General features: G+C 40.2%; 1 long non-coding RNA gene across 3 annotated transcripts; it reads right to left on the reverse strand.

Moving 5' to 3' along the window:
* Nucleotides 1-8089: 8089 nt before the first annotated feature.
* On the reverse strand, nt 8090-21445 carry LOC125102763 (uncharacterized). 3 transcript variants are annotated; one of them, XR_007128184.1, is made up of 4 exons: nt 21235-21445; nt 13820-13940; nt 12477-12710; nt 8090-8160 (listed from the first exon to the last, which is right to left on the reverse strand). It is a non-coding gene; the product is annotated as an uncharacterized LOC125102763 (long non-coding RNA). The 3 variants fall into 3 exon arrangements; XR_007128183.1 differs by lacking the exon at nt 13820-13940; XR_007128185.1 differs by lacking the exons at nt 8090-8160; nt 13820-13940 and adding an exon at nt 11332-11937.
* Between the last annotated feature and the right edge of the window lie 1144 nt (nt 21446-22589).

Below are 22589 nucleotides of genomic sequence, written 5' to 3' on the forward strand. Positions count from 1 at the left end.
GAATAAGCAACGTTGTGCATGCCCGTCCCCAGCATCACCACTTTGTAAAAGAAAACAAATAAAAGGGGGCTAGGTACTGAAATACAAGAGAGTGGACATCTGGCATCTTTCAGGCTTGGGAAGTCACTGAAGTGCTCTGTTCTCAGATCTCACTGTTCAAGATGGAGGGATGGTCTTCCATATACATTCATTTGATAACTTGAAAATCACTCCCGAGTCTTGCTCATTTCCCTCTATATTGCTGATGTCCATGTTAAAACTGGAGAAGCTAAAAAAAAAGGTCAAGTTAATAATAAGGCATTTAATTTGCTTCTTAGCTATGAGTAAAGTTAGCCCTGCTATACTTCCTTCGTGTTTCATTCTGAAATTTTCAACCTCTCTCTTCAGCAATACCCTGATCCTTCTTTAACATGGTGTGAACAGCTGAGAGGAACCGCGGCAGATGTGGGAGAGGGTTTTAGTGAACGAAGTGGAGCACAGCTGGGCCAGGGAATCCTACAGCCAGTGCATAGAGCTGGGAGGCATTCAGGTTTAGAAGAGGATGAGGAAACAGGGATGGTAGGCTCAGCTGAGAACCCAACAGGGACCATGACTCTGCCAGTTTCCACCTCTTAAGCCAGAGCTCTGTGAAGCTGTTCCCTATGGATGCATAGGTCTTTGGTGTCTCGTCCCAGATTCCATGATGGTTGTGGATACTATGGGGCATCCAGAAGTAAATGAACCATTATCTCACCCCTATTCCTTCAAATCTGAGAGCACCACTAATAGTCCCTAGGCATAGAGGTGAAGACGCTCTTGGCTTCCTGGCCCTGTGGCATTGAGCATCTGGCCTAAGATACACTCTTTGGTCTTCAGCTAGCTCTCTTTCTTGTGTCCCCACTGTGCAGTGCCATGGAGATGAAAACTGGAACTTACTTCTCAGTCACACCGTGGTTTTTTTAGTGTAGAGATCCTTGGGGTCAGACTTGGAAATCTGATGACCCCTCTCTAGACAGTTTCCTATTCCTTTCTGCTTTTTCCATTGCAGACACTCCTACACTAAGGTATTGGGAGACTTCTGGAATTAAAATATTATACACTTTTTTATACCATATACTTGTTTTTTACCCAAAGAAAACACCTTGACCTAGTGTGTCTATCTGTCCTATGAAATATGTGATATCAGCTCCTGGTTTGTACTTTCATGAGACCAGGTTGTGGGCTCACCTGTACGGAAGAGCTCTGGCTGTGGTTGACAGCTCCTCTGTTTGAAGTTGCATGTGTTGCTCGGGAGATAGACAATTTACGCTAAAAATCCTGAATTCCTCATTTAGAATATACATTCAAAAAAGAAGTCATAGGGCCCATGACCTAATTTTAAGCTTTAGATGAACTTTGTAATTAAAAGTTTGCGTGACAGTGTTAAAATCAATTATGCAGTAGATAATTCATTACTGTCTAGCCCTTGGTGTTCCCATCTGCAAAATAAAATACATTTAGGGAGAATTTTTCAGTTTGTAAAGTGTTTTCCCACATGTGTTCTCTCTCTCTCTTTTTAATGCACTAGAAGTTTAGGCTAGATAGATTATAAGTTCCCCCAACTCTAAACTTCTATGAGTCTGTGACTATACTTCTATGATGGGACACAGACTGGAAGGCGGTTTCCAACAACGGAAACAGTAGAAGAGACCAACTCCACACAGTGAGTGGAGTGACGTAGGAATGCTCTTCATAAAGTCTTTGTATCTTTAGATAGCACTTTTTAAAAATCACCATATGGTGCTCAGGCTTTTTGTTTAAAGGGTCAGAGACTCATCATCTGGGGGTTCCGAAGTGGAGGAGACAGTCTGTCAGTGCCCTGGGAGTCAGAGCAGCTGAGTATTTGAAGTCAGGCAGCCACCCACATAGTGCCAAATTTGCGACCACGGAGTTGTCTGTGCAAAGCCCTGAAAGAGAGCACAAAGAATATGACACCTGTCCTCTCGTTGATTCCCTTTCTTTCAGCATCTTTCTCACTAATCACCTCTGAACTGCATCAGTACAAGAAATAAACACTGGCAGGAACAAACCTCCAGCAGGGCGCTCAAAGACTCTCTCCAGAATGTGTCTTGAAAATAATACCCAGATTAAGCCTAAAGACCGGGCTGTTCTCTTTGTTGTTGCAAGCTTTTTGAAAATGTTCATTTCCTTAATGTGATAAGAAGCTGAAACATTTTCAAAGAAATCAGAATTTGGTCAGGATCAATAGAGTCGCAGGCTAAGCCAGCACTTTCAGGGAATAATTTCTCCGCCTCAAGCTTCTCATTCTGAATCAGAAAATCATTTAACCAGGGTTGTGGAATGTTCCCGTTTTTGAGGCGGTATAAGGCGTGCATATGGAGATTTGCCCACAAAGGGACGACTTAGGCAATCTAAAGACATTAGACCGTAATTCTAGTAGAAGGCACACAGGACTTAAAAACAATTGTTTTCCTTGAAAATTCATAGGGGAAGACTGAGGTCTTTTAAAGCTCAGGATTATTCCTGTGTGTTACTGATTCTATATTCTGGCCAACTACGTGAGGAGTTCTCTCGAGTACCAGAGCTCAATGGTTGACTCATCTTCGGGTTTGGATTACATGTGTGGGGTTGTGTTTTGGATGGAGCTTTCTGGAATAGCAACACTCCATCAAAAACACAGTGGCACACCTGTACTCCAAATGGTTGAATAAGACAAAACATATGACATCAAAATGCTGGGAATCATATTAAAGAGAAAAGGAAGAATGTAGCCTCTAGTGAAGATAAAGACAGCACCAAAGCCCTACTACACAGGAAGAGTGGAGAGTTTTACATTGGTTACTCATGAAATGATTTATCTATCATTTAACCTCTGCGCGTAAGCCGTGTTTGTTCTGCCTGATGTTGACAGGAACACCACATACCCAGCGTGTGAAAAGTTGCTCATTTGGATGTTCCATCTTAAAAAATAAATGATCACCACAAGTCACACAATGAGAAACGACTGCTGCTTACATTTCCAAGGTCTCTAAAATACCACAAAGAAGGTAGGAATGGCTTCTTTTGGAATTTTCAATGGTAACAGATGGTGTAGAACAGATTTTGCTATTTTAAGGGAGGATACTATAAATTAATGCCTAATATAAAAAGAAGGAATTTATGTCTTTGTTTTTCATATAAAACTTTCACAAATGACCTTTCCAACTTAATGCATTCTTAATCAGACCCCTTAGAGCAAAGTGTCAGTCTGGTTGAACTTTCAATTTTACATATTTTTATGGATATGTTTTAAAACAAATGTAGTAGAAATTTTTCTATCTGTTTGCATAGTCATCTCTACTTCACTGGCCACAAGAAATTGTTCTTGCATGTAAAGAAGTGTAAGCAGGCGAGTGCAAAAATAGAACTTCTGATAGATAAAAGTTTATTTCTATAAGCAGTTGATTTTTAATAACCGAGTTTGAAATTTTGTTCACTGAAATTTGCTATATTATAGAAGTTTTGTGATAAGCTACATGGGTTTATATTGTTTTTCCTTCTTACAATTCTTTCTTATATTTCTTCCCTTCCTTCCTTTAACCTTGTGGCCTTATTAGACAATAAGAGCACATTGCTGATTGGATAATATGTCTAGACTTCAATTTTTTTTCAAAGAGAGCTTCTATATCGAGATTGCAATGGATACGGATTTTAATTAACTGCTTTCTTCCCATGTTCTATGCATCACACCCATGAGATAGCTATCAATTCTAGTGCTGCCCCTTACTGTGATCCAAAACATGGGAACTGAAATTAACATCAGAGTTTGACAAATCTGGCTTTCTAGTAAACTATATGCACATTGACCGGTCCTATGCGGAAGACCAAGGTTTGGCATAAAACACAGACCTTTTCTGGAAATATCATGGGAGAAATGATTATTAAAATCAACAACTACTTTTTATATTGGGCACTCAGGAAACACAATCACAGCATCTAACTTTGAAGTTTGGTGCCACCATGGTCTTTAAAAGGAAAAGTGTGACCCACAATGGAGAAGCTGGGAAATATTGTGTGGATTAAAGAAAATAAATTAATAATTGAGTTATATAAATCTTGAGCACTCATTGCAACTGGAATAATTTTCATGGCAGTGCATACAACTGGTCTTTCTCCTTTTTAAAGTCTCCTGGCTGCAGAATGAAAATTGCTGTTTTGAGTAAGTACTATGCATAGCTTTCATTTGACCACTCAAAAAAGTTTTTTTTTTTTTTTTTTGACTGAGATTTACAGGAAGTTCTAGAGTAGTTTTGGTAGAGATTACCAGATTCTTCTGTCACACATCTTTAATCCTGGACTAACATTTTTCTCCCTGTGCATTTTTCTTCAGCTTTCACTGAATCCATTTAACTTAGCCTATGCTTAATTATCTCAGAGAATTTGGGGAGTTGACACAGACTGGGTTTGGTAGAGACCATCTGGAGATGGCATATGAAGCTTTAGGGCATTTTAAAGGAGATGGCTTTGAGGGCACTGAACATACTGAATTTGTCTATAGGACAAGATAAATAAACATTAGTTTCCCTTCACACTGTGTTTAGGGATAAAGATAAAAGGAGGAAGACATTGCCATTTTTGAGTTGCTACTTAACCATAGCATTCTTCTAAGTATTACATGAATATTCTCCAATAATATGAGCATTTATGGAGTGCTTGATATGTGTCAAACTTGGGCCAAAGCCCTTTAAGTCCATTAACTCACTGAAAACTCACCAGGAGCCCTATTAGGTACATATTTTGTTATCTCACTTTGCAGTTGAGGAGAATGAATTGCCAGAATGTAGAGCTCTTAGCAGTGTCTAGCTTGCTTCTTTAGACTTCTCGATTCTCTTACTCAATCTCTGTAACAGCCGGCCCAATTGGCATGATTGTTCTTTTTGCAGACACGTCAGGGTACAGGAAGCTCATCAGTTCAGTCACTTGCCCCAGATCACACAGCTCTAAAGTGCTAGAGCCAGAATTTCACCCAGGACTGAGTGATGCCAAAGCTTGTGTTTCTCCATGACAAGAGGTGTGATTTTTCTGGAAGGCTAAGTCAATGTCTTTGGCGAGCTCATCTACCAGTGTGGAGCTGAGAGGGTTTTGAGGCCACAATCATAAGACAGTGTGGCAAGGGCACTGCAGTTGTCCCAGAGCTATAGTCTGTACACATGGTTCCAATTGGCCCCTGTCCCCATGCTGCAGGGTCAGTGCTCAGAATGAATTGGGAATTTCAGAGTGGTTTGCTTCCCAGAGTGGACATGCGCCTTCAGACAGACTCTGTGGAAATCCCGCTGGGAATTCCACATAACATACATATTTGTAATGCCTTCCCCTGCCTCAGGCTACAAGGGTGCTTTGTAGTTAGAACCTAGTTCATTTTAGTATCCCATCTGGTCTTTGGTGGAACACATTGGAGAAAATGAACTATAGATTAACCTCCAAGCCAGAAAATATTTTTATGGTTCCCATTTCATAGGGTCACAAGGGTGTATGAGAATAGAATGCTTGGCAGGAAGTAAAAACCTATACTCTCAGAAATAGTCTTCTTTTCTAGTTCTGTCTGTATCTCTTTAGATCCATTTATAAGAGACGAGACTGTAAGTAAGGACAGGGCAGAAGGCATCACACTGTTCCTGTAGCAGTATGTTGAAGAGAAAAGGCAGCCTAGCCCAGGCTCTTCATGTTAAGTCATACAGAAATAAAATTTCAATAATTGCCTGTGTAGAAGTACTATTTTTATATTATGGGGCTTCCTATCAATTTGGGGGATTGAAGTAACTGAATATAATAAAATACACATTAGAGCCATCTTTGTGTTCCATTGTGAATACAAATATGCACATTGTCAATATGGCTCCCACTAGTTTGCATAATTTTCTGAGTTTGTGGGCATTGCAAGGTTTGTGCTACCAACTGTCTTTCTCATGGACTGAGTCCCCAGCCTTCCCTCTTATACAAGGTAGAGAATAGTGTAATGTCATCTATAAATTAAATCTGGCAAATACAAACAAGCTAAGTCATGTGACTCTGGCTCCACTGAGGTGGAGATCATGAGCCCACCATGGCCAGATTCTGAAATCTTTTAGAGTGCAAGTTCTTAACCCTGGGTCTGTAGGACATACATAAACTTCAGTAGGTCCACTAACTGATGAAACTGAAAACAAAATTTTTTCTGTTAATTGTGGGAGAAAGAGCCATGGGATCCACCAGAGCCTATGACCCACTAAGGGAAGACAAATACATGAAAATCCTTACTAGCATTACTTCTTTCAATCAGAATCAAAGGTGACAGAATTAACAACACAACAATAAGAAATATACATAAGGGTGCCTGCATGGTGCAGTCATTTAAGTGGCCGACCCTTGGTTTCTACTCAGGTCATGATTTCAGGGTCATGAGTTCGAGGCCTATGTTGGGCTCCTCACTCAGCACAGAGACTGCTTGAGATTCTCTCTCTCTCTCTGCCCCTCTCCCTGCTCGTGCTCTCTCTCTATTTCTCTCTCTCTCTCTCAATAAATAAATAAATAAATATATCTTGAAAAGAAATACACAGATATACAATTTCCTTTTTAAAAACATTTCCTCGTGGATACTATCATTCTTCTTTTTGCATGTTGGGGGTTTTGTGTTTCCATATGGATATGTCTACTTTTTGATGTGCAAAGTTTAACATAAAATTCTGCAAATAGTGTGTAAGATAAGTATATCACATGCATGGAAACTTTCAGCTGTTTCTTAATTGGAAATGACACACATTCATGGACATTTCTAGAAAATATATTTTGAATGATTCCTAAATCATTTATAAATAGCTACTGAAGATCACAAAATGAAATCAAAGTCTATGAGTGATTTCTCATATTGAAATAAGATAATTTTGTTTGTACCCTTCAGGATAGAGACAAAAAAAACCATGCCAAGATAGAACTAAGGATTCATTTGTAAGAAATTCCCCTCCCCTCAAAATAAGTGTAGGAAAAAAAATCTCTCAAAAATCATCATTCAGGCAGTCTGTAACATATGCATTAAAGATGAACATCCACTCAGGAGTAGCTATCCTGCATCCCATTAGCCAAAACTTCTCTTTTCTCTCTGTGGCAATGAGTTGGCATTTCCTTTCCCTTGTGCTCTTTTCGGCTTCTTCCTTGCTACTTGAGACCACTTGCAAAACTGGTGATATTTCAATTTTACCCTCAGTGAGATGAGTGTCCAGTGGTCTCTGGGACAGAAGAGACATTGATGTGAGGAAAGGGAAAGAGAGATTACAGTAAAATCTTTGATTGATTTGTACTGTGTGCATCTTTTCTCCAACTGTGGCTGCTTCCCTAGATTCAGTGCGTGGTACCATTGGTCATGTCCCCAGTGCCTAGATCCCCTTACTACCATAATCATACTTTTCCTGCTCTCTTCTAGAGGGCCCCACTGCCATAAATAATCCTATGTCAGGATGATATAGTTTTCCTCTTGAACGTTAACGAATCTGCTTCAAAGACCCTTAGTTAATAAACATGCTTCCCCACTTCCAGCCTCCACCTGCCCCAGGACCTTTGCATTGTCTTTCCCTTTATGCTCCTTTATCTATGCTTTATCTGCTTGGCTCCTGCTGTCACTCTTTCCAGATCTCTGATCAAATGATCTCATTTGTTAGCCTTTCTACTCCATCACTCTATATTTCTCTTAACTATCTTCACTCTTCTTCACAGGACTATCACCATCACACTACAATGATCTGCTTATTTGTTTATTATCTGTCTCTTCCCATTACAGTGAGGACAAAGGCTCTGTTTCAGTTACCACTGAATGCCTAGGACAGTGGCTGACATGTAGTAGGCACTTAATAAATATTTTAAATACATTTAATAAATAACATCTATTTCTACTTTGCAATTTGCAAAGTGCTTTCATACTTATTGTTTTAACCAATCCACCCCCAAACTTTTACTTGTTATTCTCATCTTATTAGTGAGACATCTGAGGATCTAACTGATAAAAGAATAAAAGAAAAATATTTTTTTTTCTTTCAACCCCTTCATTGTAGTTCAGAGAAGTAAACAATTAAAAAGAGAAGGGTCATTACCCAGGACACGCCAAATGGTATTGTAGGAGGTCCCTGGTAGGGTTCTATACTCCAAGAGTTGGTTCTCAGTAGCAGTCTAAAGCTAAAACATGTGATGTTAAAATTAGTATAGGTAATTTTATACTAAGAGTTCAGTAATCACACTCCCCAAAGACTGATGTATAAACACAAGAATTCCAACTTTTTAATTTATGACAAAAAATAGTATATCAACCACTTCTGTTCACTAATCATCACGTTCTTTCCCATTAGATGAGTCTTTAGGGGAAGCAAAATCATAATTAGAAAGTGGCTTGGTAAGCATAAAAGCAAAGGAAGGAGTGTTAATTGAATGATTTCAGTAACTGTGTCATCAACCTACAATAGCTAGTACAGACTGTCTCCAATTTGCAGTGGTTTGGCTTACAGTGTTTTGACTTTACGATGGTGTGGAAGTGATACATATGCAGTAGAAACCATACATCGCACTGTGCACTTGGCTCTCTTCCTGAGCTGGCGATATGTGGCACGCTCCTCCGTTGTGATGTTTAGCAGTGGCAGTGAGCTGCGTTTCCCATTAAGCCACACCATCACAAGAGCGAACAACCCACACACTTACCAACATCCTGTCCCCATCCAAACACTGTTTTTTGCTTTCAGTACAGTGTTCAGTAAATTACACGAGATATTCAACACTGTATTATAATAAACAACTTATTATTATAAAACAGAGTTGTGATTTGTGTTAGATGATTTTGCCCAACGGTAGACTGCTATAAGGTTCTGTGCATGCTTAAGGGGGAGGAGAGATGAAGCTGTGATGTTCAGTAGGTTAGATGCTATTTTGGCTGCCTTAAATATTTTCAATTTATAGTTGGTTTATTGGGATGTAACTCTGTCCTTAGTCAAGGTAGATCTGTAATAATATATAATAACAACAACAACAACAATAATAATAAATAGCCACTAATATTGAGCTCTTACTGGATGCCAGGCATTACGTTAATTTACACAGATTTAGGTTTGCATGTGATAAAACTATTTTACATTTGAAAATACAAAGATTGGAGCAGTTAAGTGACTTACCTAAATTCACACAGCTGGTAAGTGATTGAGTAGAGATTTAGCCTGAGGTAGTTTTTTTTTTCTTTCTAATTTTTATTGTGTTACATTAGTCACCATACAATACATCATTAGTACCTGAGGTAGTTTTGGATCTAAAACTCTTGGGCTTCCCACTGCCTTCCCCAAGGGTGATGCTGCCTCCTCCATTGAAGGGTAACTCTGGAAGACAGCATTCCCCTCCCTCCAACAGCGCTGTAGTCATTCCATCGGTATTGATCTTTCTGGTTCTCTTTTCCATGTATCCATGCTGATAACCTCTTCTTCTTACTAAAATATCCTTTCTTTGGCCATATCAACACCCATAATCAGCTCCAGCGAAGCTGCCTCCCAGAGCTGTTCCCTTTTCTCTAAGTTAGGCATTTGTGCTCTGCAACTTTGGATTCCTCTTTTGGAGTTTCCCTCCTAGGAGATGTTTGTTCCTTATTCCCAGGTTTTTAGGTTATACTCCCTCCTCTGCTTCCACAGAAAAGTAACAGTAGAGGCAGTTTGGGGAGGCAGAACAAAAATGAACATTCTGTGTAGACGGTATAATGTGAGGCAAAAACAAGAGCTTAAGGCTGTAATTAAAAGATGAAAGTAAGAAATGAATTAATAAAAATTGAGCGCCTTGTGTAAGTATTCACTTATCAAGTAAATCATTCAGCAAACATGTAGCAAGGTTGCCCTTTGCACTGGAGCTGTAAAGATGAATTGAGGGAGTTTTGCAGGCTTATAAAAGGAACAATCACATAGATAGATAGGATCCTACTACAGTGTGGTCAATGCTGGGAGAAAAGGATGTGCAAAGTGCAAATGGCATATGGGGGCCAACTCTGATAGTCTTAAAAATGAAAAGATTGACAGAGATGACACCATATATTTGTATAATACTTTATAGTTTCAAAGTGCTTTGCATGAATTATTTGTTTGATCTGCCTCAAGCACTTGGAGATAGAACAGATTATCTCTAATGAATGGGGAGAAGTAAGAGACTTGCCTCATCTCATGTTCCTAGATCCATGCCCTGGCCTTCTGCTTTCCATGACACCATCTTCCATTTAGGCTATTTTGGTGTGATGCCATGGAGGCTAATTGTAAAATGGGAGAATCTTGGTTGTTGTGTTATTTTACCTCTTAAAAAATATTGGGTATTAAGTTCCTTTGGACTTGAACACCATCTCTCACTTCTTAATGTTTCCTATAATACCTACACAATGCTTATGACAAAAAATCGCGGCTGGACTAATGGAACGATCTTGCTCATATCAAATGCTGATGAAAAACCCTCTGCCGGTCAAAGCCTAGTCTGTCTAAGGGATAGCATTTATCTTTCCTTTGAATAGTCAGGAATCTTTTTCATAGAGGTTAAAACTTGTCTCATTGGTTTCCTTTAAAAATATGTTTTCTAACTTGGGCTATGTGTGTTATTATAACAAATAAAAACATTGGAGAAAGCTCTGGATATGCTTTTTCCTTCAGATAAGTGCAATGCTACTAGACCCTATGACATCATACTTGGCTCCAATGTTTGGAAATGAGACAATAGAAAAGATGGCAAGTTCTAGTAGCCATGTCACAACAGGGGATGAAATTTAAAACAAGACTGACAAAAAGTTTGAGGAAACTGACTATTTTTTAAATTGTGCATTTATCATGACAGTTTGGGGGGGTGGTTAATCTCTGGAACCAGCACAAGCATGAATGAGGTAATAGTTGCACATGCTATGGATAAGATAACCAATGGGGGGAAAAGCCCATTTCCAGGTTAATGTGCAACTAAGATTATGTGTCTGATGGCTGGAAACTGTGGTGTGGTTAGAATAATATAGGGTTCCAAAAAAATGATGCTGAGGGAGTGGTGAGCAATCACATTAGATCTGAAGATTTCTGAAGGTGGTGGGGGGCAGGAAACAGGGTGGGCTGGAGCCTGCCAAGAGAAAGATTTAAGAAGCAAGAAAATGGGAGGTGAACTACAAGACTCCCTCCCAGAAAGGACATTGTTAGTGTTGGTAATTAAAACTTCACCGACAAGTGAAATCTGATGATAAAACTAGCTAATGCTATTCATGTGTACGTTAGGGTACAAGAGGAGATTGCAACATTGATTGCCATCCCGGACTCCCCAGATGTTATTCCCATCAGAGAAATGCTCAGAGGTCTTGTTTGGACCCACTTTGTTTTATTCCGTGGCTTTGAGGAAGGGAAAGAAAGCACTGTGAAGAACGTGTTGACTGAAATGCACCATTAATTTCATGTCTATTTTGTAAAAAGCACTTTCAAAGTGTGCCAAGATATTTTAAGTGTTTCAACAACATGTTTTTGTGACAATAGAGAGATGAGGGTACATTTTCATGGTATCAATAAAAATATCGTAGTAATTTACAGGGTTGGACTGAACTCTAAATTAGGTCACTGTGAAGCTCTTTCAGGGTGAACAGAGATAGCAGCGACCTTTGTTTTGTTCCTGAGCCACTGAGATTGGCATAACCATGCTCTCTGATTGCCTGGACAAATCTGAGGTCTTGGTTGCCAGGGGGCTTGAATTTTCTGGAGGCCCCTATTTTGGAACTCTCTTCATTTCCCTCCCCAACACATCCAAGATTTACAAGCTTTGAGGTCTTATAAAGAAAGCAAAAAAGGCATATTTGTTTCTTTCTTAACTGGTGTAGGTTTCCAGATGGTATTAAAAGCTATTATTGGCTGAGAAGAAACACTTGTTTGTGTCTCAGTCTTGTCCTTGTGTCCACAGACTTGGCAAATGGTTCCCTTTGAATATCTAGGCAAATAAACAAAGCATTTTCAGTATTTGCTGACACTCACTATCCTATCCTCAAACTTTGCCAGATGAAAACGCCAAGGGCCAACATCTCTAGTTTTTGTTCTGTTCAGAATCTCTTTAGAGAATTACACTGGTGAGAACCCCGTATCTGATTCTTAGTAAGAATGTGTCTGTGGACATATGATTCTATGGTTGCCTGCCGGTGAGTCGAGTTGCATATGGCTTGTTGATTGAATCCCCTCAATGTCATGCCAGGGTGCCACTGTCCTATCAATGCCACATTATTCAAGTTCCTACTATTCCATTATTCCAGTCATGATGGCAGACATTCTGGTACACAAAGGTGTTTAAGACCAAGTTTCTGAATGAAAAGTATCCACAATATTATAGGGGTATTGAGGAATACACATACCACTTTTCAAGTCTGTTGTTTTGAGATGACAACAGAGACAATGAGGCTTGATGGAAAGAGATAGACGTGGGCTTCAAAGTCCATACGTATATGGGTTCAAATTCTGACTCTGCCACTTACTCACCTAGAGCACACTATACATCGCAGAGCCTGTGTTTCCTTATCTGAAAGTGGAGAAACCAACAGGCTTCATGGAGATGTTATGAACACTAAGTAGGATGGTACATGAAAACTGCCCGGCCCTGGGCCTGATACGTGAAAGTTCCATAGCTGAGGGGTGTAAGGAAAGCTCTGCAAATGGCCTTTGAGTAGAGTATTGAAGGATGTGTAGAATTTCAGCCCAGTGGTTTGAGGAGTGCTGCAGAGGAAGGAAGACGGAATAGCATAAGGAAGATGCAATTTGGGGAATAACATGCAGCTTGATTTGACTTACAAGGGACCTCTGTGTAGGGACGAGGCCTTGGAAGGCCTCCCAATGCAATACAAGGAATTATCATAAAATTCTGAAAGCAAGAATTATCAATGAGATAATTAGGGAGCACTATACTGGAGCTGTCCCAAAGGAACATAAATCTGGTAGAAATATATTCATTGGATTACAGTGTTGGGGAGGGACAGAGTCCAGAAGACTGGTTAGGACAACCATACCGTAGTTCAGAAGAGAAGTAATGAAGGTTTATACCAGTTTGGATGGAGAAAGGGAGGCAGAGGGCATGCAGCTGTGAGAGGAATAAAAAAAGAACTGCAATTGCTCCTTTGACTCCTGCCTAGACGACACCCTCTCTACTCCCTCTGTGTCTCTTTGTATTTCTCAGGACAGAATTTGATTCCTTCACAGGCTTCCGTCCCTGACTGGTCAGGGAGTTTGCTGAGAACTACACTTTGCTCATCTTGGGATTTCTAGACTCTATCATAGAGTCGGAGAATACAGTTAGCCCTTGAAAAAAGTTTGTTGGGGGATGCTTGGGTGGCTCAATAGGTTAAGTGTCTGCCTTCAGGCTCCCTGCTGAGCTGGAAGCCTGATTCTCCCTCCCCTTCTGCTCCCCCCCCCCCTTCTCTCTCTCTCTCCCTCTCTCATGCCTGGACTCTCTCTCTCTCTCAAATAAATAAATAAATAAATAAATCTTTTAAAAAAAGAAAAAAGAAAAAAAAAGAAAAGTTTGTTTAGTGCAAGAATAAATGTTGAATAGATGTGGAAGATAGACAAAAAAAAAAGAAAGAAAGAAAGAAAGAAAAACTGGAATGGCCTGAGGAAAAATAAAAAGAAAGGAGAGTAAAAGGTAAGTGCCAACCCGAAGGGATGGAAGTAAAAAGAAAGATGAGAGGGATGTTTTGGAACAGCTTGAGCTCATTCACAACTGGGACGTGGACTTGCAGCCATTAAAAAAAATTAGATTAACACTTCCCTTCTTTTTTTCCCTTTACACTGAAGCATTCACCCCATGCACTGCTCTTAATAAATAATACTTGATGAAGATGGTGATGATGTGTCCTCTTCATGTTAATCCAGACACTTCTCCATTTATGAATGGTTTGGGTTCCAAATGTCTGTTAAAGTCAGTTGTTTGGCCATTGGAATGTATTTTTCCTTTGAGACAATCAGTATAGCAGTTAGTGGTTAAATTCTACTTCACAAAAGGCTATTTAATCCACAAAGTGTCGGAATTATAGCGCAAATGTACTGCAGAATAGTAACTTCTTTTAGGCATATCACATAGTTCTTAATGGCTCTCAAAGTGCTTTCGCATACATCACAAAGATGGATTCTCTCTGCATAATATTTTTTCCGTGGAAAAACGTGTTCCAGGTTTTTAATGAGGAGGCCAGGAACACATCCTCCACCCACTCCAGTCTCTGAAATGACTTGGCTTCCACAGACAGGCTCCCACACTGCCCTTCCCAGAAGCGCCCCCCTCCAAGGGAGACCCTAAGACAGGGAAGTAGGACGGGTGCTTGCCAGTACAAGATGGCCCCAGGATAAGCATCGCCATCACCGGCTTTCCACTCGGAAGAGCCTCTTTTGTAGAACCTGCCCCTTACCAGCTCTAAACCTTGTGTGAATGTTTAGTTTCCCCCTAGGGAGAGTGGGGATGGTGATGCCAACCTCATAGGGTTTTATGATGATTAAAATGTGACAATGCGGGAAGGAGCACATGGCACAGTTCCTGATACACAGCGGATGCTCAAAAATGTTCTCTTGTGGGGCGCCTGGGTGGCTCAGTGGGTTAAGCCGCTGCCTTCGGCTCAGGTCATGATCTCGGAGTCCTGGGATCGAGCCCCGCATCGGGCTCTCTGCTCTCTCGGGGAGCCTGCTTCCTCCTCTCTCTCTGCCTGCCTCTCTGCCTGCTTGTGATCTCTCTGTCAAATTAAAAAAAAAAAAAAAAAAAAAATGTTCTCTTGTGCCCTTCCCGACCCACCCGCCACCCCTAAACTGCAGCATCGTGGGTAAAAAGGAGCTCCTGCAGCGGTGAGCAAGGCAAGGGTTAGGAACCAAGAAGACGCTCTGGTGGGGTGCTACCCTGGTGAGTAACCAGTTCCTGAAAAGGGAGCTGCGAGGACTCAAGGATGCTGATTGTCCCAGGCACCAGGGACAGCTGCAGTATCCATTTCTGCATCAGTATCCTGCAGAGCTCTTTTAGAAGGGGGGACTGGCTCTGAGTGTGTAGGATCCTTGTACGTTGATGTACCCCCAAATCGCAGTTGCTTAACACTGTATAAGTTTAGAGATGGTGGAAGAGGGAAACGAAAGTGTCCCCAGAGGATGTGCGTTGGAGATTTTTATGGGTCAGGCCTGGAAGGGGCTCCCATCACTTCCACTCATATACACTTGGCTAGCATCACGTGACCAGCAAAGGATTAGAAAATGTCGCTTGCTGCTTGCCGGTTGGGGGCGGGGAGGGAAATCGCTTTAGTCATCAGCTAGCAGTCTCTGCCACAGATGGGGGTCAGGGTGCTAAGTAGCTACTTGTTGGTACAAACTGTTTACAAGTGACTAATTATGAGTAAAACAAACAAACAAAAACCACAGGAAGGCAATTCAAGATGAACAAATGAGTCAAGCTGAATGAATACTAGAGGACTGGCAGTAAGACAACAGCCTGAGCATTGTGGGGGTAAACCTTGACATGTATGTTGGTTTTCCTTCTTTGGCAATAATAGAAGAGATGAAACAGAGTAATATTAAATTGCTTTCAAAGTAAGTTAAATTGTAAAGATAATAATCGTCTAAAATTCATCTACCAAGAAGCATTTAAAATAATGCCAAACTTAATAATATAAATTAAGGTCAGATATTTTAATATATTGACTCTATGTGAAGACACAAAGAGTTACTTTTCATGTTCTTTCTCTGAATTTTTTAACATACTGACTCAAGATCTGGACATTCAAGTCACACCCATTAGCTGTAGTCAATTAAGACAGTTATCTACCTCCAAACCTTCTCCGATCCATCTTATAAAGGGTCCTAGGAAGAGCAAAGATTTGGAGTCTAATCACTTTAACAGGTCAAATGTTTTCCAGGCTGCTACTGTGTTCCAGGTGTTAGAGATAAAGATACCTCAGACACCGGGTCACCCATGGGATGCTTATAGTCTCATGATGGAGACAATATAGATAAGTCATGGGGGATCATTATAGATAAATCATAGTGTGACCAGCTCACAGGGTGTGACCAGCTCACATTATAGATAAATCATAGTGTGACCAGCTTACTCATGGAGTAAGAAGTGCTGAGAGCAGAAAGTGAGTGGAAAAGGGGTGAAAAAGGGGTTGGTCAAGAATGAAGGCATAGCAGGGAACAGAACCCAGAGGACCTTCTGAATCATGCCAAAGGGCACAGCTGTCATCCGAGAGGTGACTAGAAGCTAATTCCACTCGGGTACACATGCCCAGTGAGCCCAGAGAAATGCCCATTGATTCAGAAATCATGACAATTTACTGGTAAAAATAACATCCCAAATTCTGTGTGGTCTTATTCTATTAAATAATGTTAGCACAATCTGTGTGTGTGTGTGTGTGTGTATGTATGTGCAGGTGTGCATACATGTGGGTGTGAGTGTGTGTGTGTGTGTGTGTTTCAGAGCATTCAAACATTTATCAGATTATTGGCATGGAAAGCCTCTATACATCAGAGGCAGTAAGTGAGTCGCGAATTGTGTTCTTTTTGGTCTTTTTTCTGGGCTCATAAATTGGTATTTTTTTCTAGAAGAAAAGTTGCTCAAAAACCAAATGCATCTCACTAAAAGTTTGGGGGCATTCCTTGTTGGATCCGATTTAAACACAAGTTTAGAAGCCAATAACTAAAGAGCAGACGTTTTGCTTATTCCCAAAGAACAGGGAATGGGGCCATAGAAGGAGGGAAAATAGCTATTTCTATGGTATGACCTAAGACATTGAAGTTACCCGGTAAACATGGGATCACTTGGAGCATTTCTCAATTGGTGAAGCATCTGGCTATTAGAGAGATCCTCACTCTTGGCTTCTCATTAGAACTGTCTGGGGAACTTTAAAACATCCTGATGCTCAAGTCACACCCCAGACCAATTAATCTCAGGAAGTGGGAGCCAGGCAGCAGCATTTTCTAAAGCTCCCCAAGTGATTCCAGTTCACAGTACAGTTTGGGAAGCACTGGTCTATTAGGTATGATTACTTGTTATATGAAAACAGCAAATTCCAGTTAATCAACTCAGTTCATTGAAAGCACATGTCAGACACTGTGCTTGGTCCTGGGGGTGAAGACATGGGTCTCACCTTCAAGTGTGTCAAGGCTCTGGGAGAGAGGCCAGGCCTGGCAGGGCTGGAGGGTGGGTGGTGGTGAAGCCCCGTAGATTGGGTGTGGAACATTGATTGGTTCAAATGTGCAGCAAGGAAGGAGGAAGGGAAGGTCATAGTAAGTATTTGATAATAATCATGTATTATAACTGGAGAAACTGAAATTTAGAAAGACTCACTAGAGGACAGTCTTATCTTAGAAGGAGATTAGAAGCTAAAAAACTGGCTTCCATTCTTGTGGATAGCATGCCATTATTTTTGCCTATCTACTCCAGCTTCTCCTAAGGATTTAAAAACAAAACAAAACCCAGAAAACAAAATCAAGGAAACTTTTTCATAATATTGCTTAAAAAGAACAGTATATTTCTAGATAAAATTTATGTAATATAATTTGTTTAAATTATACTATAAAAAAGAATACTAACTTGAGGGGTGCCTGGGTGGCTTAGTCAGTTAAGCATCTGCCTTCGGGTCATGTCATGATCCCCAGGACCTGGGATCGAGCACCACGTCAGGATTCCTGCTCAGCAGGGAGTCTGCCTCTCCCTCACCCCACCTCCCACCCATGCTCTTTCTTTTCTCTCTCTCTCTCTCTCAAATAAATAAATAAATAAAATCTTAAAAAAAAAAAGAACACTAACTTGAAAAAAAAAAAAAAACCCACATTTTTCTCTTAAATGTTTAGAACTAGAGGGCGCTTGCCAGGCAGCCAGACAAGATTTTGTTTTATAGGCAACGACAGCATTCTCATAGTTTTGTATTCTGTAATATTACAAAGATGTTAAGACACCTTTGATTGATAGCCAATAAATGATAAACCATACTGATTCTTATTTTTTTCATTTTACATTTATTTTGTGGGGTGGATTACTCTGCACCTCTCCCAAAGTAGGATCTGTCATTGCACTTTCTTTTCTTGTTATTAGATGAGTAAATGTCTGGAAAGGGCTTTGGTATTGAGCCCCAGCTTTGCTCAGGGTCCCTGTTTCCTTGTCTGTAAAAGGGTGATAGTGAATGTTTGGTTGAAAAGCTAGAGTATTATGAACTCTAACAAATGGGAAAGGACCATACTCAGGCATTTATACTCAATAAATAAATGCTAATAAATGCATGAGTAGTGGGGACATGTGTCCCTCTGTTTTCTCTGAAGAAACTTTAGGACATCTACTTGATATTCTGTGTTGGTTCCCCTTCATGAGCTTTGCTCAGTTCTTTCTCCATGACCTGGAAGGGGCTGTAGTAATGTCCAATAAAACTGAAACGACAGAGTTCTACAGTGTTCCTACGGCACTGATGATGAGAGGATTTCTAGGTATTAGTGAACAAAAGCTAAATCAGAAAAGACCGCTACAGTAACTTAGCAACAATTTTACATGTCTCACAACAATTTAAAATAGAAGATAATTTGTATTACAGTTTCTAGAACATAACTGGATTCTCAGATATTGTCATGACTACCATAAAATCAAAGTTCACTTTATAAATCAATGTTTTCACAAAATCCACTGATCTTGATGATGTATAGGTGAGTTAACAATAACTTTAAAAGGCAATGATGTCTAAGTTCTGGGAATAACAGGTAAAGCATGATTTGTGTATAAATTCTCTGTGACTTGACTCATCCGATAGCAGACCTTTCAGTTTGGTGCTGGTGTTTTAAATTTAAACATCAAGTCAGTTTACACATCTGGCCTTACTTGGTGGTTTTCTAACTTGCCAGTGTTACATCTTAAATGTACTTATATTAATCATAGTTGAAAATAGCCTCATCATTAAGTAATAATTTTTTGAAAATATGCGTTCTTTGAAATGGCACCACGAAGCACTGCAGGTTTTGTCGTGACATCATGGGCTGAGAAGGGGCTGGGGAGGAAAAGAAGGCCAGATCTGCATTTTGGGCCATTGGCTAACTCCCTGATTTGGTTCAAGGGAGTCTCGGTTCAGTTGCCAAAGGAAAGATGGAGACGCACGGGGCCACACTGTCCTACTCTCTCGCCAGCTGCAAACCTCATCACAGTTCCTGTGAAGTACATTTCCACAGATCAGGTTTCTGCCAGGGAAGACTTTAACAATCTCCTACTCCACTTTCAACCAACAACAATTAGTATTAGCAAATGGTTCGGGCCATTGCCTGGGATTACATATGATTTCTATTCAAAAAAGACAAACTTTTACTCAAACCAGACCCACATGCCGAACACTTGAGCTCCCCTCTTAGATATAATAAAATTGAGACAGTTTCTATCTTTCATTTAAGTAAAAAATCACTCTCACATTTGAAATCAAGTTGGCCGTCTTCCCTTGCTGGGTTAGCCATCTGGTAAGGGGACTTTTGGAGGACTTATGTTGAGGCCAGGAGTTGAGGGAGGAAAAAAAAAAATCATTACCTTTCGTCCTTTTGTACCTTACTCTTTTAATGTGGTCAAACTTTTTTTTTAATGTTTTCACAGCAGGGTTTTTTTTTTTTTCCTTCTCTTTCAGATAACACATATGGCAAATAAGTTAAATTCTTAATACATTTTACAGTCAAAATTTGCTTTTTTAGAGTTGTGGATCAGAAAATCACAATCCTGATTGAGGTCAAGAAGGCTCACTGTGAAACGGGAGCGATTCAAAGCGTTCACCCTCGTGATCTGCTACAGATCTTGATCTTGTGGTTCTTGTCACACAGCCACTCTGTTTTTCAGGGTAAGGTATTTCTCAGGTAAAGGTCAGTTTGCTTTCCACGTGTTTCAAAGGCTTAGAATTACCCTGAAGAGACAACAACCTCAGCATGTCCACGCATTTTACTGTTCTTCTCAGTTAAGTTCCTTTTTTTTTTTTTTTAAGATTTTATTTATTTATTTATTTGAGGGAGAAACAGGGATGGGGCAATGATAGTAAGTGTAAGCACAAGTGGGGGAGCCCAAAGCAGGGTTCAATCCTAGGACCCTGGGATCATGACGTGAGCTGAAGGCAGATGCTTAACCGAGCCACCCAGGCACTCCCTAAGTTAAGTTCTTAAAAACAAAACAAAACAAACAAACAAACAAAAAAACCAGGTCTTGATGGCTGCTGTCCATCCAGTCCCACTCCGAGTGTTCACAGATGGAGTCTGATTATAGGAAGCAGTTAAGAAATCTGTTCAGAACAACTACTTCGTGGTGACCATTCTTCCCATTATATTTCTTTGGACTTCAGAAAATCGGATAATTCACAGTTAGAAGTTTCCTAGAATTGAAGGTAGCTAAAGAGTATTCCTGTTTTTACAGATGAATTAATTAAATTACAGAGAGATAGGTGATTTTGTTTGTTTTGTTCTGTTTTTATTTGACAGAGAGAGACAGTGAGAGAGGGAATACAACCAAGGGGAGTGGGAGAGGGAGAGGCAGGCTTCCCATTGAGCAGGGAGCCTGATGTAGGGCTCGATCCCAGGACCCTGGGATAATGACCTGACCCGAAGGCAGAAGCCTAACGACTGAGCCACCCAGGCACCTGAAATAGGTGATTTTTTTATAAGTCCACCCAACTCAGAGTGGAGAGAGGGCTAGAACATAAATATACCTTCTGCCTGTTATGACTTTACTCATTTTCCCACATCATAATACAGATGCATTGTATCTTGAAATACAATTTTTTTAAGGTAGTGACAATTTGCAAGCATTTTCACAAAATCCTGATTATAAAACTGCATGGATCTGGATTAAGAACCTAATTTAGGCAAAGCTCACCTCTTGTAAGTCATGAAACCCATAAGTGTGTATGTAAAACACCACATTTGTGCAAAACACTCATGGGGAATATTTTAGTTTGTTCCTTCACTATTTCCAAAGAAAACATTCTAAGTACGCGTAAACATATTTTCAGATTAAAATCTCAAAATCAGTTCAGATATTAATTTGCTCAATGGAATGAAGGAGACAAAAAAATCAGAGGTGAAGTCTGTGGTGTGGAAAATGTATAAAATGTCTTTTAATTAAAATGTCAGCTCGGCTAAGCTGAGCTAAATGGTTCTAGATCGTCTTCCTTGTATGACATAGGCCCCAGGGGGTATTGAGAGATGGGGACGTGGAACGGAAAGGGGAGCCTCTCTGTAGCAACACACAGGATTGTTGAATCTGCTGACTCACCTGGACGCTGAACAAGAGCTGGGGCTTCAACTGTCTTCTTCCCTCTGCGTCTTCTTCCTTCTCGGACTCCCGGGCCGGGCCCATGTGTTTAGCTCTGGGACTCAGGGATTTCACGGGTTCCTTGCATTCATTTACTATTGGCTCTAACACATCTCCATGAGCACAGTAGCTTAAAATATTTTCTTATCTTGTAGCTCTGTAGGTTAGATGTTCTGACAGTGCACCTCACCAGAATAAAGGTCTTTTTAAAAATCCTGTTTGTTCTGAGAGAGAAAAGAGCTTTGCATAAGCGAATCACATGATAGTAACATGATTTCTGTCCAAGCTGGGAAAGGGGAAATTGTGGGGAAATGTTGATGTAAATCTCTTTTTCCCTGTTATTTTCTCCTTTAGGACCCACAATGCAACGTGAAAAATATAATGGATATTAGGAGATTAAACACCTTGAGTATAAAAGCATTTATATTAGTCACAGGCAAATAATATATCCCTTTAAATGTTAGTTAAGTAAATAGATATGAGAAATGAATTTGAACAACTTTGGGTCTGGGAGAAATTACTCTTTTTCATTGAGCAATGAAATTCTTCATGAAAGAGGTGGGATTTAAGAGTCTTTTGTCATGAATTAAGGAAAAAATTGGTTTTGGCAGGAAGCTCTTTTTCTCTAATGTACTGCAAATCCGCTAGAAATATCTGGACTTTTTCCTGTCTCCATTTTGTATTCGTTCATCTGAATATAAGTAGAATGTAGTCATAATTATACAAGTGCCATCAAATCATGTAGCTAGTTTCAAAAACATAGTCGTGTAGGTATAGTCACAGAATTCCCACACATAATTGACGGAGACAAGTCCTGTGTATCTGAATCTTGCAGAGAAACATTGATACTGACTCAGAATTATCTGGAAATTTGACAGTCTGTACCAATTTTGAAATTTGGTGGATGTCTGCCTTTTACACATTGGAAAGAGAATGTCCAATTTCTCTTTTTGTCTAACTTCATTAAAAACTTTTACATTTGTTGATCAGCTGGTGTGCTGATGCAGATCCCAAAAGAACATTGCTTCCTCTAAGAACACTTATTTAACCGCCCACGTCCTGGCCCATGGCCCACTGGCACACTCGCCCCCTTTGTGAATCAGGAATAGAGTGTAAACTCAATCTGCCACACACACAATGGCACATTCCTGGTGCTTGGCTGTCTAGACCATTTCCTTCACACAGGGGCTCAAGGGTCTTTTTACCGAACGATTACTGGAATGTTAAATTGTGGGTAGTGGCTTCTTCAGCTGATTCCTTACCCAGTTCAGACAGTGGCGTTTTAAGTGGCCTTCTTCCACAGATTAGTGTGGTCA

This window comes from Lutra lutra, chromosome 6 (genome assembly GCF_902655055.1).
Source record: "Lutra lutra chromosome 6, mLutLut1.2, whole genome shotgun sequence".
Classification (NCBI taxonomy): domain Eukaryota; kingdom Metazoa; phylum Chordata; class Mammalia; order Carnivora; family Mustelidae; genus Lutra; species Lutra lutra.